General features: G+C 35.7%; 1 protein-coding gene and 1 pseudogene across 5 annotated transcripts in view; one reads left to right on the top strand and one right to left on the bottom strand.

The window, feature by feature from the left end:
* Positions 1-21,497, bottom strand: part of LOC115229080 (tyrosine-protein kinase Fer-like) — a 192,173-nt gene that overhangs the window by 118,354 nt on the left and 52,322 nt on the right. The gene's annotated exons all lie outside the window — the stretch shown is intronic.
* LOC115229087 lies at positions 20,478-20,596 on the top strand (annotated as a pseudogene).

Raw genomic sequence — 21,497 nt, 5'->3', positions numbered from 1 at the left:
ATCTGAATATCCACCCCCACATCTAAATGAGATACCAATCTATCACAGGTAGCATTCATATTCCTGATACTTCATCAAACCGATACCAGGTACTTCATTGGTTACAATAAGAATTCCAGTTGATCCAATCAACAAATCAGCCTGCTCATGAAATTAACATGCAAGTGGCTGAGTGTTCCACAGACATGCATACCCTTAATGTAGTTCTCATGGAGATTCATCGTGACACAGAATATGACAGGGCTGGCTCTTTGAAATACAGGTACTACCCATTTTTGCCAGCTGAATGAACTGTAGCGATGTAAAATAAAGTGTCTAGCTCAAGGATACAATGTGCCACAGGGAATCAAACTCACGACCTTACAATCGAGAACCCTTAACCACTAAGCCATATGCCTTCCAAGACTGATAATGTAGAATAAAGTGGTTTACCAAGAAAGTTAATCAAAAACTGAGAGGTAATATTTATCCCCAATGTGGATATTCTGTTAAAACAAACTAAAATGCAGTAAATACCAGGAGCGGAACTCTCATCAAAAACCTGGATTGAATCCAAATGCACAGTTGTAAGCAAGAAGTCCAAAATTTTGTTCACTGAGTTTCTTTCTTACAATTCTAAGAATCCAGCTAAATTAGCACAAACTTTGTTGGTTTCAGTTTAAAAATAAAAATATCCTCATAGTGTACATTATTTACATTTGAGGGATATTTGTCTTCATCTTGTTTGTTATTAACACAACATTTCAGCTGATATACCCTCCAGCCTTCATCAGGTGTCTTGGAAAATTTTCGAACCTGGGTTCTCATTCCTAAGGTATTTTTCGATGTTATTATTATTATTATTATTATTATTCAGGTCACTGCCTGGAATCGAACTCGGAATCTTGGGGTTAGTAGCCCGCACTCTTAACCACTTAAGAGCGTGGACTACTAACCCCAAGATTCCAAGTTCGATTCCAGGCAGTGACCTGAATAATAATAATAATAATAATAATAATAATAATAATAATATCGAAAAATACTCAGGTTCAAAATTTCCCCAAGACACCTGATGAAGGCTGGAGGGTATATCAGCTGAAACATTGTGTTAACAACAAACAAGATGAAGACAAATATCCGTCAAATGTAAATAATGTACATAATTCCTCGTCTCTTGAATATAGAACTATATCGTCATAGTGTGGTCAAAAAACGGCAGCATTGGGAATGGAAAAAACTAGTTGGGAGTATAATAATTGTAGTTAATAAAAGGGTAGTAAGCTGGCAGAAACATCAGCACGCCGGATGAAATGCTTAGCGGTATTTCGTCTGTTGCTACGTTCTGAGTTCAAATTCTGCCGAGATTGACTTTGCCTTTCATTCTTTCGGAGGCAATAAATTAAGTACTAGTTGCATACTGGGGTCGATCTAATCGACTGGCTCCCTCCCCCAAGTTTTAGGCCTTGTGCCGAGAGTAGAAAAGAATTGTAATTAATAATGATTTCAAAGTTTTTCCACAAGGGGAGCTTGGTGGGGAGGGGGATTAAGTCCATTACATTGACCCCAGTGTGTAACTGGTACTTATTTAATCAACTTCGAAAGGATGAAAAGCAAAGTCGATCTCGGTGGAACTTGAATTCAGAATGTAAAAACAGACGAAATACTGCTAAGCATTTCACCCAGAGTGCTAGCGATTCTTCCAGCTCGCCACCTTAATTGTAGCTAATAATGTAGGTGTTTCCTATTAATAAGGGAAATATGTAGTGTAGAATACATATACATACATGTATGTGTGTTTAAGTGGGTGGCTGATCTCCAATTGTGAAGGGAATGTATGGAGGAGGCAGACCCAGGGATATCCTTATTAGTCAGTCGACTGTTTGTGATACCACTTTCATTACATTTCACTCAGATTACATATAGTTTGATTAACCCAGAAACTGAACTTATGTATATTAATATGGAAATAGAAATATAAACAGACAAACCCTAGAAACAGATTGTGCTGTGCATGCATATTATCTTATTGAAATTTGACCGCTTCGTTTTGTCATTTTCTTCAATTTTGTTAATTACAGTATGTGTGTGTGTGTGTGTATGCATGCATATGTATGAGAGAGTACTAAAAAGTTCCTGACTTTGGGTAAAAGCAAACATGGAAGGATCAGTTAATTACGATTTTATTGAACACATTCCACTCTCAGATTCACACACTTATTGCAGTAGTCCTTCAGTTTTTCTAAGCCCTGTAAAAGAACTCAGATGGTTGGGCCTCCAACCAGGCCTTTTGTGATACCTTGAAACCAGGAACTTTTCAGCACCCCGTTGTACATATGGTTTTTTTAGTATGTTTTAACCATCACAGACAAGACCATGATGAAGTATATATATATATATATATATATATCTGTAAATTAATATGTTACCATTATTCAATAGCCAAGATAAAACTCTGAGTTTCGGATGCCGAAGTGGAAATCCACAACACCATCTCTTCGGTTATCTGGCCATCTGAAGAGATGGTGTTGTGGATTTCCACTTCGGCATCTGAAACTCAGAGTTTTATCTTGGCTATTGAATAATAGAAACATATTAATTTGCAGATAAATTTCCTCTATTGACATAATATTGAGGTCTCTTTCTTTCTTTTGTTATCTTACCATTTTTACCAATATATATATATATATATATATATATATATATATATATATATATATGTATGTATAACATGTTAAGAGTACTAGTTTAATGAGGTCGGCATGGATACAGTCCACTAGTCATACTCTGAAGCATAACAAACTTACAGCATCACAAGCAGAAGAATAAGAAACCAGCAGCATCACATGTAGAGAAATAAGTAAAGAACATTCCTGGTCAAGACAGTAAGGATAGAGAACATAAGTGTTAAGTGTTGATATGATATTATCTTAAAGCTGTGGGTAGTACCTAAAAAGTTAAAAGCAACAGGCAGTATCTACAATGAAGTTCACAACTGCAAATACTGTCTGCATAAAGTTTATAGTGAACATCAAGGTAGCTGTCTGCAACAGGCTGTGACAGCTGTTGGCTGTGTCTACATACTGGATTGTAACAAGATTTGTCTTTTTACATGACAGCTGTAAAGTGACAAATAGCTAATGGCTGTAAACAGTGACTATAAATAGTCAACAGCTAAAGTCTACATAAACGATAAAGGAAGTCTCTACATGGTTATTCAATCTTCTAGAAATAACAACCAAATATCATTCAAGTCACACCCTCATGTTTTAAAAACCAAAGAAAAAAGAGAAAAACACAAGTTAATGTAGTCCTACATATCCCTTAAAAATTGTGGAGGCGCAATGGCCCAGTGGTTAGGACAGTGAACTTGTGGTCAGAGGATCGTGGTTTCGATTCCCAGACCGGCCGTTGTTTATTGAGTGAAAACACTTAAAAAACCTCCACAAGGCAACGGCAGGGGTGGTGGCGACCCCTGTTGTACTCTTTCACCACAACTTTCTCTCACTCTCTCTTCCTCTTTCTTGAGTAACGCTGTAATGAACTGGTGTCCCATCCAGCTGGGGGGAACACATACACCACAGAAACCGGGCCCATGATCCTGGCAAGGCTTGAAAAGAGTGACGATTGAATGAACATATATCCCTTAAAAAGACACAGCTAGAATATCTGTGATCACAACCTACTTGTTTGACCTGGAGCTAAATAATAACATATCTGATCAATCTTACAGATTTCTTTCTTCTGTTAGCCGTCCTTACCATTGTCTTTCTCTTTCCATTTTGTTTTATTTTTGGTGTGTGCGTGTGTTTTTGTGCGTCCCTCCGTTCACCCCTTACCATTTCATTGTCACTTCACTCACCTCACTTGACCTGATCCACAATCAACTCTCATCCATTCTCATTGACATCTTACCCCACAAAATCCTGATCCAATTCTATCATTTATTTGTATCATGTTCTACTTGATACATAAATTCCTTCAGCTCTCACTTGCTCTTCCTCTCTCTCTTAAAATATATATGTATAAACACACACAGATATTCGCTCAGGACATATATCATAGCATTTGGCCTATCAACAATATTTATACATTAAGTATCATACACAGATGGCTATTTTAACGTAATATTGTCTCAACTGCGTATACTGAAGCAGTTACTCACAATATCAGTGAATGTTTTATTCAATGTTTTCTATATCAGAGACATGATTTCTAACCTAAACATGTAGCTAGCTGTGGGTACAAGCCATTGAAAAGGCTCCAAAAAACTGAAATGCATCTGCTATTCACACTGGCAGCTACCGAAACAAATTTTTGTCTTTCTTTCTTTCACGCTGATATATATATATTGTTTTACACACAGAATGTCCAAAACAGATGTTATCTCAGGACAAATACTACAGTAACTGGCCTTGATACATAGATGTGTGTGTGTGTGTGTATATATATATATATATATATATATATATATATAAAGAATAAAAAGTTTTGAATGGTACAACAATGCACTATAATATAGGCATGACTAAATTACCTGTTGTAATTTAGTCATCCATAGTTTGATATGATATTTTGGATAGCCCATTGTCTATATTATAGTGCATTGTTGTACTATTCGAACCTTTTTATTCTTTACAAACAATATACAATGCTTCAAGCAAATTACAACACTCTCATATATATATATATATATATATATATATATATATATAGTGTGTGAGTGTTATGAGAATTTATGGAAAGGTGTCCCATAGAAACTCAACAAGTATGTTAAAAAATGGAGAAGAGAAGATGTTAAAATTTAAAATTCTTTTAAATTTTAACATCTTCTCATAACACACCGTATAATGTAACAATTTCATGATAGAATAAGTACTAGACTTACAAAGAATAAGTTCTGGGGTCGATTTGTTCGACTAAAGGCAGTTCTCCAGCATGGCCACAGTCAAATGACTGAAACAAGTAAAAGAGTAAAGAGTAAGAGAGTATTTCTTATATTCTTTTTCTGAAGAATGACAATGTCCAAAATGTTTAGACTTCTATTCCTTCTCAACACATAAAATTTATTCCATTGCTTTATTATTTGTATTACTATTTTGCTATTAGAGCTTTCCTAATTACCACAGATAAAGCTATTATTGTAGTCTATAAACAGTAGCCTATTCATTTAATTGCAGCTGTTTACTTACCATTATCATATAATTCATAAGTAGTTTAGGAATTACATAAATTATTCAATTAAATATTGACAAATTGACAATTCTATTAGGTTACCTATATTTGTGCAATTATATATATAAATATATACCTATCTCTATAGATATAAAGCTGAAGTTGTCTGTGTATAGCAGGTTTGGTAGCCTTCAACTAACACTATCTCCTCTGAGACCCTGCAGGGCAAGTTGACCAAATTGAGAGTATGATAGAAGAAGGCTTGCTCTTCCTTCTGTAGAAGAAAAAATTCAAATCAGACCATGTTAACACCAAAAATTATTTACATCAAAAAGGTGCTTTTTTTCTATGAAAATCCCTACTTTTTACGATCTTTTTACTGCTGTGTCGCCATTTTATGGTGTATTTCAACGAGAAAAATGTTCACTTAAAGAGAATAACAAGCTACATAATGCAAAATTTTTATTTTACAAAAATTCCAATTCTAAAGGGTCGAAACAAATCCAAGCAACGCTGGGCAATGCTGCTAGTATATATATATATATATATAAGTTAATCCAAACAAGAAAAAAAAAAAAAAAAAAAAAACACAACAACGCAAGGACGTGGAACAATTAAAGAATTATTGGACGCTCAGGAAAGAAGGGAAGAAGGAGGGATATATATATCATCATCATCATCATCATCATCATCATTTAGCGTCCGCTTTCCATGCTAGCATGGGTTGGACGGTTCAACTGGAGTCTGTGAAGCCAGAAGGCTGCATCAGGCCCAGTCTGATCTGGCAGTGTTTCTACAGCTGGATGCCCTTTCTAACGCCAACCACTCCGTGAGTGTAGTGGGTGCTTTTTACGTGCCACCCAAACATATATACACAGTAGAACCTCACAGTACGACTGCCCCATTGTATGAGTCATTTACAGTACAGGCCAAGATTCATGCAAATTTTTGTCTTGAAGTATGAGCGGAAATCCACAGTACAAGCACACAAATTGTCCCATCTTTAAGGTAATTCAGTTAATAAAACCAGTTTACATATTTCTTTTGCATCCTCTTTTTTGATAATTGTCATTTTACTTGCAGCTACACTTTTTCTGTTTTAAAACCCACAAAAAATTATTTTCGAGTGGTTTTGTGGGGCTGGAACAGATTAATTATATTTTAGTTAATTTCAATTGTAACATGAGCCCAGTCTTGGAACAAATTAAATTTGTACAGTGAGGTATCACTGTTTTAATATATATATATATATATATATGTTGTGTGACCCCCAATGGTTTGAGTGTTGAGCTTCTAATCCTAAGCTCATGGTTTGATTCTTCGACTAGAGTGGGCAATAAGTTGTATCCTTAAGTAATGGGATTCAGTTCATGCTGCTCCAGTTTGCTCAACTGAAATGATTATCAGCCGAATGCTGACACGTGGTGGATATTCTGCTAGGTCAAGAGAGGGAATGCCAAGGGAGGTGGGGTGGAATGTTTATGTCTGTGTGCAACTACGTAGGCACCTAAAACAATTAGCTAAAGCCAAGCACACACTCCCAAGTCGTGCTCACTTGTGAGTGACAGTTGTCATCTTTAAATATATATCATTGCTATTATTATCTGTGTATTAACAACCTTTTCCATGCTTGCATGGGTCAGATGGAATTTATTGAGGTAGGTTTTTCTACAGATGAATTCCCTTTGAGACACCAACACTCACCGGTTTCCGAGCAATATGTCTCCCTCTGGCTGGACATATTTTCATAGAATACTGGAAATGTATGACATTGCCTGTATGAAATGTCATCCATTTGCAATTATCATTGTGTCAACACAAGAAAACACAAACGTATCCACATAATGAGTTTTTAAGTCTCTATCTACCAAATCCACTTGTAAGGTCCAGGTTAGGTGGAGGCTGTAGTAGTAGAAGATACCAATCCAAGATGCCATGCAGTCAAACTGAACGGAAAACCATGAACTTGGAAAGCAATATACGTGTGTGTGTGTGTGTGTGAAGACACATGGCTTAGTGGTCAAGGTGTTGCACTCACGATTGCAAGATCGTGGGTTCGATTCCCAGACTGGACAATGCATTGTGTTCTTGAGCAAAGCACTTCATTTCACGTTGCTCTGCGATCATTTCAACATCTGACATGTGGCATCTGTTGCACCTGTACGGGTAATGTCGATCTGATGAAGGGAGTGGGCTTATGTCTACACAAACTTTTGATCACTATAAACAAATCATCAGCGTGGTTGTTCAGTAAGAAACTGTTGAACCCTCATACGCCATCTAACAACAGGAGAGACCATCATATATATATATATATATATTCAGAGAAATCCACTAACTAAAATCATAGCTAATACTTTCAAATGGTTAAGATATTGTTTTGCCTCCTGCTTAATGTTATCAACTGTCTATTGTTATCCAAAAGGCCCCAACCCAAAGTAATCACAATGAATAAATGTTCACAAGGAATAAAATGAAAAAATCATAGAACATGCTGTTTATTCTACATTTCCGTTTTCCATATGTAAATTGCTACATTTGGTGGCGGTTGGTAGCATGCATACAGCAGCAGACACAATACCCCGTGGGTTTTAGTTACATTCTATTATAATAATAATAATAATAATAATAATAATAATAAAAACATTGTGTACAGTGCTCAGGTGCACTACAACTCATCTAAAGTGTATGTATAGTGCATAGAGTAATGTGCAAGCGTCAGGAAAAGAACAGTGCATGAGTCATGACATACACATATGTGTATGAGTATGGAAGGGGAACAATCAGGTGTAGTTTCGGCGGATTTCGGAAAGCATGAGGGCCTTAAAGGATGCAGTGTCTTGGCAGTCAACAACTGACGCAGGCAGTTTGTTCCATGCTTCAGCAACTCTGAGCGTGAAAAAATGTTTCCGAAAGTCATGGGAGCTGTTTAAATCCTGCCTCAATTGACTTTACCTTTCAACCTTTTGGGACCAATACATAGACATCCAGTGAAGCACTAGGGTCAACTTAATCAACTATTCTCTCACAAGTGGTGTGGTGTGGTCATGTGACCATATTAGAAATTCATTATATTTTTTAAAATTAAACTGTAATTACATGTGAAATGAAGCTTCATTTCTCTAACTTACAGTCTAATTAATATAATGAGAAGCTAGTCCTATTAATTAGTCTCCAATATTACATAAATCTCAAATATTACATTAGTCTGCTTCTTTTGCTGATGCTGTTATTTAACCCTAGGTCAGCCCAGACTGAACAAACAAATGATCAAAAAGACAAGGCCGCCAGAAACAGTGCATCTAGGACTCCATTAACCTTTGTCTTCTTTCCTTACCTTTCATCTTTTTATTTTTATTTTTGTAAGATGGTAGGATGTGATATAGGAGGGATTTGGAGCTATTTGTAAGAAGTTGAGTGACTATTCTACTTTTCATTTATTTTCTGAGAAGAAGCTCAACCTTGACTTTTATCTTCCTGGGATTGATAAATTAAGAACCATTTGTTGTTTAAAAAAAACACACACACACACACACACAACACACACACACACACTCACTCAAGTCAGCCTTGCTGGAGCTGACCTAGGAGCAAAATCATTCCAGCCACTTTCCAGAAATAGCTTATCCCCAGACTATGTTATCTGATGCAAGGTGTTGTTTGAGAGACATTTTACTTTTAGCAAGTAGTCAAGCAATCATGTGGACAATCCAGTAGTAGTTCAAACAAATAATAGTCAACTACGGGAATATTTCAGTCAAATACAGGAGTATTCACCTCAAAACACATGGCCTTGAATCTATTCATAGCTAAAATTAAAATACATATTTTATAACCAACATACGAAAAAATAGTTTAGTAGAACAGGCAAATAAGCAGAAAGTGAAGAAAACTTTGATTTTTTTAAACAAAGCAATACATACAGGAGTGGCTGTGTGGTAAGTAGCTTGCTTACCAAGCACATAGTTATGGGTTCAGTCCCATGGTGTGGCACCTTGGGCAAGTGTCTTCTACTATAGCCTCTGGCCGACCAAAGCCTTGTGAGTGGATTTGGTAGACGGAAACTGAAAGAAGCCTGTCATATATATATATATTATATATATATATATATATATATATATATATATATATATATATATATAAATATATATATGTATGTGTGTGTATATGTTGTTTGCGTGTCTGTGTTTGTCACCCCAACATCGCTTGACAACCGATGCTGGTGTGTTTACGTCCCCGTTACTTAGCAGTTCAGCAAAAGAGACCGATAGAATAAGTACTAGGCTTACAAAGAATAAGTTCTGGAGTCGATTTGCTTGACTAAACACGGTGCTCTAGCATGGCCGCAGTCAAATGACTGAAACAAGTAAAAGAGTAAAAAGAGTAATGCATGCACACATACATACAAAGACTGACTGACATACACACAAACATACACACACACACACACATATAGATATAGATCCTGCTTGTGTGTCACAGAAACTTGTGATACACAAGCAAAATGTAATATGAACCAATGTGGAAGTGTCTATGTGAATGCTGGACCTGAAAGAAATAGCAGCCAAATATTCCTCATATTATATCTTGTCTTAAATAAAGTACATACTAGAAAATGTAATCTTTATAATCTTGAAAAAAGGCAGGGGAGTCACTGCTAGGTATTGGGTACTGTAATCTGAGATGAATTATGTCTTGAAAGATGGAATGGTCATGGCTAGTTTGCCCTTCATCATGTTGCTAGTAAACTTTATATCTTCTTTACCTGGAGCTAAACAAGATTTAATCATAGCTTGGTTTACAACCATATCATGTTGAACATACAAGTTCTCATCAGATCACGATATCTTAGTGATGTTGGTACTAATATGCATCACAACTTGAGAAATCTAAGTGTTTTATCTTTTCGTGACATCTAAGAAGTTCTATGCAGTTGTTAGCTTGTCAGAAACTGTTGCCAACTTAATTTTTAAATAATAACCTACCACTTAAGAAACCAAGAGACAAATCTAGTTCTAAAAACACAAAGACTGGATGCCACAACTGCTACGGTTTCAATCATAAATCTCTTCAATCAGAGCTGACGTAGTAAAACAGAATTTTAACAAGCATTGTGGGAACCTCAATGAAGTTGCTCAAGAGAATACAATAAAGCTGCCAGATCTTCAAGTTACAACCTTCTGTCTTAACCCTTTAGCATCTAAACCAGTCATATCCAGCCAAAATATTCTACCAGCTTTATGTTCAAACTGTACAGATCCAGCCTCTCATACCTACCCTATAATGTTATTCTAAAAATGAACAATCACCATCATTGCAGTCTCAAAGTTACAAGGTAATGCATGATTAATTCCAAACAATATAAATAAATAAGCATTACATTTGATAGAGTGATTTAAAAGCTAAAGGGTTAAAAACGAAATGGAAGATACAGGAAGACAAAAAAATAAACATTGTGGTCAAAGATAGGATTAATCTATTATATAAAATCCATTCTGTCTGTCTGTGTGTCTTCTAGGATATCGGGCATCCTCCATCCGATTGTGCTCACCGACAGTATCAGGGCATGTATAAGTCTTGAAAAAATTACAAAAGTCAATTCCAGGTGAGAATGCGATCAATAAAGCTGTGGGAACGTGCGTTTGTACACACAAGTACATCAGCACCGTCCATTGGACGAGGGGGGGGGGCCTTTTGCTCATTTAGAGCTAAACAACAACTTCAACATGTACATTTTCATAACTTATCAAAATGCAATATTAAATTGTTTTTATTTTTGTTATCTCAAAAGGAATGTTAAACCGAGTTAACATTGGTAGGGCTCAAATTCTAAACTGTGAATTGTCAAAACAATAAAACCTTTCAGTTTAAACTGATTAAGATTATGCTTTACTGAGGCAGTGTAATAACATGTCTTGAGTTATTTCCCATATTTGCCAAAATAAATAAAATAATATTGTTATTGACTAATATTGTCTTCTCAATGTCTCATTATTTTTCATTAGCTTCTCAATGTTCCCTTCTTCATTAAATGCTAACGTTAACATACGCTTGACTATTGTTTGCTATGTGAATGTCGTCTCTCAGTAATTTCTCAATAAGTTTATTTGTTGGTAAGTTTACAGGAGGTTGAATGATATATATTCCTATGTGTATGTATGTATATATACATAAATAAAAATAAATAAAAACTCTGTGTGTGTGTATATATAAATAGATAGATAGATAGATAGATAGATATAGATAGATAGATAGATAGATAGATAGATAGATAGATAGATAGATAGATAGATAGATAGATAGAGAGAGAGAGACAGACAGACAGACAGATAGATAGATAGATGTTTCTTTATTAGCCACACAGGGCTGAACACAGAGGGGACAAATTACAAAGTAGAGCTTTTCTTTTTGGAGAGATAGATAGATAGAGAGAGAGAGACAGACAGACAGACAAAGACAGCAAGAAACAGACAGGACAAGGTACCCTGGATTCATTCTGCCTAGCTACTTGCTACATACTGATGCAAAATAGGACTTCCTTTCAAGTGTGTGTGTGTGCGCGTGCGTGTGTGTATGTATGTATGCATGTGAAAATATGTTTGTGTGCATAAATGTGCTTATGCATGTAATATTGTTAGAGGCAGGTAGATTAATTAGCATTTAACAAATGTCCAGTAGGTGTTTATCTACTTCTCTCTCTCTCTCCTCTCCCCTCTCTCTCCAACACATTTTCTCTCTCCCCCCTCTCTTTCTCTCTGCTTTTTCCTTTATCTTTCTACCTCCTTCCCTGTTCAGGTGCCATCAAAAGGTGTGCTAAAAATTCTCAAATATATGCCATATGTTCCTGTGGTTTACATTAAGCACAATTGCGAAACTGCATTCTATTAAAGAAAAGCCTATCCATAATACTAAGATAACAACCAAGCAGCATTCTCTAGACTAGCTAGGAACTGCTGTGTGATAATCACATGATAAATTCATATGGGAGCACATGAATTGCCATCTGCCCTTTCTTAATGCTCTTCTTGAAAGGTGTATTTCGTATGAAAGTACATACTGCTGTATAACTTCTAAACTTCATGTGGTAACTGGAAGCCAACGTGGAAGCTTCTACATGTTCACGAAGGCTAATGAGAGAGCCTTCTATATATATATATATATATATATATATATATATATATATATATATATATATATATGTATGTATGTATGTCTATATGTCTGTATGTATATGTGTGTGTATATATATAAATATATATATATATAGGGGCGAGCTGGCAGAATCGTTAGCACGCCGGGTGAAATGCTTTGCGGTATTTCGTCCGCCACTGCGTTCTGAGTTCAAATTCTGCCGAGGTCGACTTTGCCTTTCATCCTTTTGGGGTCGATAAATTAAGTACCAGTTACACACTGGGGTCAATGTAATTGACTTAATCTGTTTTTCTGTCGTTGTTTGTCCCCTCTGTGTTTAGCTCCTTGTGGGTAGTAAAGAAATATATATATATATATATATATATAATTGCATGCATGTATGCATAGATATTAGTGTTTAAATATTGTGTTAAAGATCATTTTGGATAGAAAAAAGCAGAAATTGCTTGTTTTACAATCAAATAGTTTTCAGTTTAGTCCCACTGTGCAACACCTTCAGTAGTTGTCTTCTGCCTTAGCTCTTGGAAGTGAATATGATAGACAGAAACTCCACAGAAGTGTGTGTGTGTGTGTGTGTCCACACTTCCCTTGACAAGTGGTGCTAGTTGGTTTATGTTCTCTCTTTCATACTCATTTTCACCTTGGAAGAAATTAGTTGAAATTGAATCTAGAAAGGAACTGGCTCTGCCAGATTTAAAATGCGTAAGACATGCCCACATATCTCTATGACTACGTCAGGTGTTGAAGTTGCTAGGCAGGAAGAATTACAATACTACATTTTACAGCTTACACTGAAAACAATTGTTCAATAGCAGTGAGGCATAGACAATAACAGAAACACCAGATGAAGATATGAATAGAGTTTCATTTATCCACCATAAGGTCTAGTCCTTGTTCCAGGGTGGTAGCTTGAGTACCTCAGTGAGCCCTAGACTTATGCCAGTGGAGAACAAGCTCCTTGTAGACCTTCCAATGCTGGACAGGTCAAAGGATAGAGGTCAGACTTAATATGGATTTACCTATTCTCGGAGATAAAATATAGAAAAGAAGTATATATATAAATACACATTAAGTACAGGATATCACCGAGTGAAAAATATGTAAACAAATGAGAGATAAATACAGGACTAAATACCAAAACAAATACAACAAGTACAGGACATCACCAACGAGTGAAAACTACATAAACACATGAGAGAGATAAGTACAGGACAAATTCCCAAAGAAGATAACTTGCTCATCAGTTGTCACCTGTTTTACTACTCCCTATTTCGTGCTTTTAACGACAAGATAGGAAAACTTCATAAGACAGCAGCATCTAGAAATTTTAGAAATATAAAATTTGTGGAGATTTTGGGCTTCAAGTGAACAAACAACAACAGAATGGATATACAAAGTAAACAATTGACGAAGGCAAACATTAAGGGCCGTAATGCCAATACGAATTGTAATGGGTAAGACAAAAACCAAAGTTATAGACGCATCAACAATAAATAAAAGCCATCAAAACCTGAGAGAGGAAGACCTTCCCTCACGAAAACATTCGCCTACAAAGGTGATGGAAGAGAGGATGCGCTAAAAATACCTGGAGGCTGGGTACTGAAGCAGAGCTGAGAAAGCAGGGATTCAATAAGAGAGAAGCAGAAAAGACAGTTCACAGTCAAGAAGAGAGGAGGAAAGTCATTGATGACCAAGGGAATGAAGAAGGGCTAAAGAAAGAGTCTCTTTTATAATTTGCACTGAAAGTTCATCTTCCACAAACAATGGGTAATGAATACTTAATTGCAATGGCGCACACTATCTTACCTGACTAATAGAGTTTTGCATTGAAAAAGATTAGTTTTGATTGAACTTGCTTTCAGAAGTTCAGTGACACAGCCTATGAAACTCAGGAAAAAGAAAAAAAAAATTGCAAAAATCAAGCTATTGAATCTTGTGTTGAAAGTCTTAGCAAAAGGCATACATTTATGAGGTAATGATAGTTTGGCTATATGTAACATCAGCTAACTTCAGTGAAACTGATGACCTCAGTACAAATAGGGGCCAATTTGTACAAGTGAATTGACTAATATAGAGTGCACATCATCTCTGAGAGTAGGCTACCTCTTATGAAGTTGAAGAGAAGGTTGAAAGAATACATCAAACTTCTCAAACAGAGTCGGCAAAAACTTATCAGCAGCAAATAATGATCTAATTACATTTTTAACAAAAGAGTGTAATATCAAACTTCATGATAATTATAACTTATAAACTAAAAATAGACTTCCTATTTTCATACACACACAAATACATACATATTCATAGAGAGGGGAAGGTGGGAAGAAAGAGGACATTTAGATATATTTTTCATGCATTTAATATATATCTTTCAGAAGTCAGACAAGTTTGAATATTTACAAATTCAGGTTCTCAAGGTAAGTTTTCACACTGCACAAAAGTCAATTTCTGTTTGAAACTGGATTTAATTGTAACGAACCAATAACTATTTGAAGTTGATTTTGAACACATAAGTTATAAATAACACCTCCTAGTGAAAGTTGAAATCCTCAAAAAAGAAAAAAAAAAAAAATCAATGCTAATGGGTTGGGACTACCAACGTTTCTATCTCTTTTCTGAGTGATTCACATAGAAATATCATCAATAGGAGCAGGCATGGCTGTGTAGTTAAAAAGCTCACTTTGTAGTCATAAGGTTTTGGATTCAGTTCCACTACACAGCAGTATCAGCAGCTCTCAAAGTTAACCAATGTCTTGTGAGTGAATTTGGTAGATAGAACTGTGTGGAAGCATGCCATGTGTGTGTGTTGTGTGTGTGTGGTGTGTGTGTGTGTTTGCTTGTCCTGCACCCTCACCACTTGACAACTGGTGTTGGTTAGTTTACATCTCTGTAACTTAGCAGTTAGGTAAAAGATACTGATAGAAAAGGTACCAGGCTTAAAAAAGTAAGTACTGGGGTCAATTTGTTTGATTAAATCCTGTAAGGCATTGCTCAAGCATGGCCACAGTTCAATGATCGAAACAATTAAAAGATAAAAGAAACGATAAAAGAATTGTTGAAAGTTAAAAGAAGGAAGAATGAACAATAAAGAAAGAACACGATTAAAAGTTGGCACCAGAGAAGACAATTAAAGAGTGAAAAAAAATGTGAATTTGACTTGCATAAAGTGGTAAGAGGAAAAGAATACTGCCAGATGCAGAGGATGAGGTAACTCACAAAAGATGTCCAATTCTACCTGTGAATATTTACATTATGTTTTTCATTTTTGAATACCAGAAACTTTCATCAAAAGGAAACACAGATGCAACACAGATAAAGCACATTCCTTTTTGAATTACTCATTTTGATGACGGGGTGAAAACAAAAATTTATCATTTTGTTTAATATTATTTTTATTCATTTGAAAAATATGCTTCCTCTCAAAGACCTAAAATTGTATGAAGAACGTTTTAAAAGTTAAGTACATCTTTTCTGTATGGTTTACTTGGTGGCTTCTGTTTCTCTGAGATCAGTCTATACTACGAAGCAGTAAGAACTGCTCAAAAATCCCAGAGAAGTTGAATCAAAGGCAAGAATGGTTTCTACTTAAAACCCCCTTAATCTAGAAAATACAGTAGTTTAAATCAGCCCTTAAACACAACTGTTAGTGATTGGGGACCATGAATTCCAAACCCCAATCTCTTAAGACAACATTAACAATATAGGTGAAATGGTTGTCAGTAGAAAGCCCATCATCAAAATTCAAAGGAAGCTGTATGCATATAGCAAGCACAACAATCTCTATCATCTATCAGCTATTTTTCCTGGTTATCAGCTAATCTTGTGCTTTCTACCATCTCCCTCAGCCCATTTTTTTGTTGTTTTGTATTCTTCCTACGCATCTTCTGCCAGGAATTTGTCCCTACACTTTTTAGACTCTAAAATGTATCAGAAATTGTCATGTGTCTAATGATAACATATTAGAAATGGGATACCTTGTGTATGACTGCATGAGGAAACATCAAATTTGTTTTCCCACTAAAATGCAGTGGTTTTGTCCTATGCAAGTATATGCCCTGTACACTAGCAAATATGGTATTCATTAGAGACAGTGTCACAGTATTTAGTTACATGAGCAAGCCACTTCATTTTCAGCTTTTTAACACTTGCCAGAAGAGTTTCTTGGTTCTAGACTTTGGTTCACGTTTATAGCTCTGTCAATCTCAATTCCATCACCACATCACCCTTGGCCTGGTAAGTAATTTGCACCAGCCACAGATTTGGTCTATACCCTCGGGGGGGGGGGTAGATTGTCCTGTAGGAAATCCAAGTTGTCCTCTATGAAATACATCTATCTCCTCCTTTTTATCAAATGTTTCAACTGAGACATATCTAAATTTTTGACTGTTTGTTGTATCTTTAAGCTTTCATTGACTTACATGTCTGGTTCCTTCTAGATCTAAGTCTGAAGTCACTAACCAGCAACCTATGTTTGTACTTCTTCACCAGGGGAAGAATTTACATTCACTAGCATTTGTGTGTGTGTGTGTGTGTTGTGTGTGTGGTGTGTTGTGTGTGTGGATGAATGGGTGGACAAACAGACAGATACATAATGTGGCTGTATATGTACATGTACACACACAATGGCTTCCATACAGTTCCCTCTTGACAATCTCATCCAAAAAGCATAAGCTGGCCCAAAGATATAGTAGAAGACACTTGCCTGAGGTACCATGCACTAGAATAGAACCCAAAATCTAGTGGTTATAAATTGAACTCTGAATCCAGACAGATATACCTCTAACACTGTATTTCTTTCTCAATATCCAGAAATGGTGATTAATAAAGTTAGCTGATTCTTTCATTCTTTTACTTGTTTTAGTCTTTGGACTGCAGCCAAAGGTCAAGCAAAGGATAATGTAATCCCAGACATAACGAATTGGAAAAAATTAACGAGAAGGCTATAGTTGGTATACCTTTTGTCAAAAGATCTGCTTGATCATATTTGATAGGGCTATAGCTAAATAATAAAAAAGATGACATGATCAGAAAATATGCTAATTCATTTCCTAGTAATCAAATATTAAACTAGAAAACAACTAAAAACAAACTACAAAAAAAAATCAAGTCAAATGTCAGTTATGTGGCCTATTAGACCAAGTGGTATCATTAAAGTCTGTAACTATTTGAGCCCAATCCTATAAACTATGAAAACAACAATTCTGCAATGCTTCTATTGCTTACAATAAACAAACTAAACTTCCTCCTTGATACACAATTTACAGTTACGGCTACAAGCATGACGCATGCATTTAATAGCCGTTGTCACAACACAATATCTATACAGAGAATGTACCATCAAAACACTTTCAACTAGATCAATTGCATCATCTCAAAACTCCAGCAAATGCTGAAATTCCTCTATGTAATCAAATTCTGAAAAGTGTTGAGGTATACATTTCAAATAACTAAATAATTTATTTTCTATTGGTGGATAATCTACCCATGATATCCATATTACACACACACACACATCTATTATATAAAATCCATTCTGTCTGTCTGTGTGTGTGTCTGTCTTCTAGGATCTCGGGCATCCTCCATCCGATTGCACTCAAATTTGATATGTAGATACCGACGGTATCAAGGCATGTATAAGTCTTGAAAAAATTACAAAAATCAATTCCAGGTGAGAATGCAATCGATAATGCCGTGGGAACGTGCATTTGTACACGCAAGTACATCAGTCGAAATCCGTCTTTTGCTGGTGTCTCAAATTTAGGTTAAATCAGTGTTTCTCAAAGGAGAGGCCTATGGGACGGTTGGACAAGTTGTTTTGAGAAAATTTGGTTTAAATGTTTGACAACTCAGCACCGTCTATTGGACCAGGGTGTGTTTTGCTCGTATATATATATATAAGGGACAAGAAGAATGGCTTACAAAATATAAAATACCAATTCTTGTTTCTGTTATGCAAGTATTTTAGGATCCTTAGATGTGATGGTTCTGCACACTAATTGATTCATATTAAACCAAATGTACAGATCCAAAGGTGTTTGCCAGCATAATTTTTACAAGGTGCTCTGCAATTTCCCTTAAGTGGGAGTACCTTGCAAAAGTTATGCTGGTGTACAGCTTTGGAGCTATATGGTACTATAATCACTTTAATGTGAATTGATGTGTGCAAAACCATTACATCTAAGGATTCTAAAATGCTTGTGTAACAGAAACGTGTTGGCATTTTATATGTTGTAAACTATCAATTAAAGATGTGTAATTATTCATTCTTCTTTATGACTTTTTAATATACTCTGTAATTTTATGTGAAATTCTTCAAAGCAAACTTCAAATTGACTAATTAACATAGTGCTTATAAAGTGTTTGCCCTGATTTTGAAATCCTTATTCCAATATATTGTGCGTGTGTGTGTATATATATCAACCAGACCATCAGATGTAGTTAAAAACTGCTGATCACAATGCACTTCTCTGAATTGCAGCTTTCTAATGATGCTACCTCACTGGTTGGGTGGGAAGACCAACACTCCCATTGAATGGAATGCCAGACCATTGCAGGGACAGGAGCAATGTGAAATGAATTGTTTTGCACCACTAGTCTGGAAATTGAAACCACTATCTTGTGATTGTCAGTACAAACTCTATCTACTGGGACACACACCTTCACACACACGCACATATATATATATATCCATATTTCTCTCCCCCATCCTCTCTCTCTCTCATATATATATATATATATATATATATATATACATATATATATATATCCATATGTATATATCCATATCTACCTGCATATATACATAGATATCCATATAGACAGATAGATACATGCATATAAATATGTATATATATGATATTTATACAGCTTCCATTAATGAATTTTTACCCAACACACCAGCTATTTGCAACACTGGTGACTGATTAATCAGTTTTTTTTTTTAATGTATCAAGCAGAGGAGAAATTTGTCTAAGCATGCAGTTGATAGTGGATACTCAAATAAGCAGAGATCATGTGATTTAGCAATTCCATCACCAGTGCTGGAGACTTTTCATCTGTTATTGATACTTCTGTGCTTTTTAACATAAGTACTAGTAGCAGACAAAATATGTGAATATATACATATCTATCTCTCATATTCACCTTGTACTTTGATTTCTTTCACTTCCTCTCTTTCCAGGTGGGCAAGCTATACATTCACCTACCCCAACTTTTGTTTTGCCTTATAGGTACTTGGTAACCTCAATGGTATTAGTGGCATGTAATAAGCATCCATTACACTTTGTGAAGTGGTTGGTGTTAGGAAAGGCATCCAGCCGTAGAAATCATGCCAAAGCAGACACAGAACCTGGTGCAGCTCTCTGGCTTGTCTGTTCTTGTCAAACGGTCCAACATACACCAGTATGGAAAAGGGGACACTAAATGATGATGATGGTGATACATAAGTGTATATATATGTGTGAGTGTGTGTATATATATATATTATGTATAGTGAGTTGGAGGACCATCCTCTTTGCACCAAGGTCACAGTTTGGGTATGGTTTCTACAGCCAGGAGTTAGGAAGGGCATCAAGTCATAGGAACCATGCCAAAAAAGAGTTATTTGAGCAAAGATATAGTTCTCTGCCTCACTGAATCCCACTAAACCATCCTACCCATGCATGGAAAACATATGCAAAATGATGATAGTATTTTGTGTGTGTGTGTGTGTGTGCATTATAATGTATGTATGTGTGTGTGTGTGCATTATAATGTATGTATGTGTGTGTATATATATATATATACGAATAAATTACATGTGTGTGATAGGGGGGGTACTTATGTATGTATAACAAGAAGATATATAAACCAAATATTTGCAAAATATTAATCATTTCAGATAATAATTCAGAATTCTCTAACATTTACATCTTCAATGGATCAGATCAGTAGCTTCAATTAGCATATTCAAAGGAAGGGTAGGGGGAAAGAAAAACCAAAATTTTAAGATATTAAGTATTTCTGATATTCTAGTTTCAATGTTCAATAATTTCAATAGAACTTTATTTGATTTTTCTCTTCTCATTTCTATGGAACATATTGCTTATTACAGAAGTTGAATAGTTAATGTGTTTTATTGAGTAGTTTTTTTCAATAATTTCAAACAAAAACAGATTTTCATTACCATATCACGTTGAAAGCGCGGCCATATCACGTTGAAAGCACCGGTTCTTGTCCAATCACCGAAGTTAAGCAACATCGAGCCTAGCTAGTACTTAGATGGGTGACCACTTGAGAAACATAGGTGCTGTAAGTATCACACACTACAGGCGTAGGAGTGGCTGTGTGGTAAGTAGCTTGCTTACCAACCACAGTGAAGTCTCATAGCTACAAGATAATCCATCATTAATTCAAAACATTGTGAATGAAAAAAGCATTACTCTTAACAAAATAATGTGACTGCTAAAAGGTTAAACATCCAATGGGCCTTACTCCCTGACCCCTTATGTTTCTCTAAGTCCACAGTTCTTTCTATATTCAATGTTCATACCTCACTACTTTGTAGCATCATACTCCTTATACACAATTCATCCTGCTTACCTTTCACTTAATGAGAAGAACCCTTTGTTGCCAACAATCTACAGCTACCCGAACCTCTACCACCTGCTCATTATTCTACTTGTCAGATTTGTTAATAGTTTGCCCCAGCATTATTTAGATCACCTATAAAACAGAAACAATCAAATACATCTAGTGAGGTACCTGAGCAAAACATGGGCCTTGTTTCATATGTATTCTGATCACTAACTACCACTTTCATTATATTATATTTAATGCCTTGGGAAGGCAGCGAGCTGGCAGAAACATTAGAATGCCAGGCGAAATGCTTAGCAGTATTTCGTGTGTTTTTACATTCTGAGTTCAAATTCTGCTGAAATTGCCTTTCATTCTTTTGGGGTTGATAAATTAAGTACCAGTTGCGTACTGAGGTCGATCTAATCAAGTGGCCTTCTCCCCAAAATCTTTTGGCCTTGTGCCTAGAGTAGAAAAGAATATTTAATGCCTTAGTTCTCTGATATTCTACCAGATAGCCCAATGCAAATTTTGCATGCATTCAGTGTTCAGTATAAGTAAAGCTATTTCTTAGGTGCCACTGGAATGTTGTGCTCTTTGTTACCAATACTTTGGGCTTTGCAACATTAGTCTTTAGACTTTAA

Source organism: Octopus sinensis, unplaced genomic scaffold, assembly GCF_006345805.1.
Source record: "Octopus sinensis unplaced genomic scaffold, ASM634580v1 Contig11718, whole genome shotgun sequence".
NCBI classification, from domain to species: Eukaryota; Metazoa; Mollusca; class Cephalopoda; order Octopoda; family Octopodidae; genus Octopus; species Octopus sinensis.
Note: the sequence above shows the minus strand (reverse complement) of the source record. Positions and strands in the feature narration are given on the sequence as shown.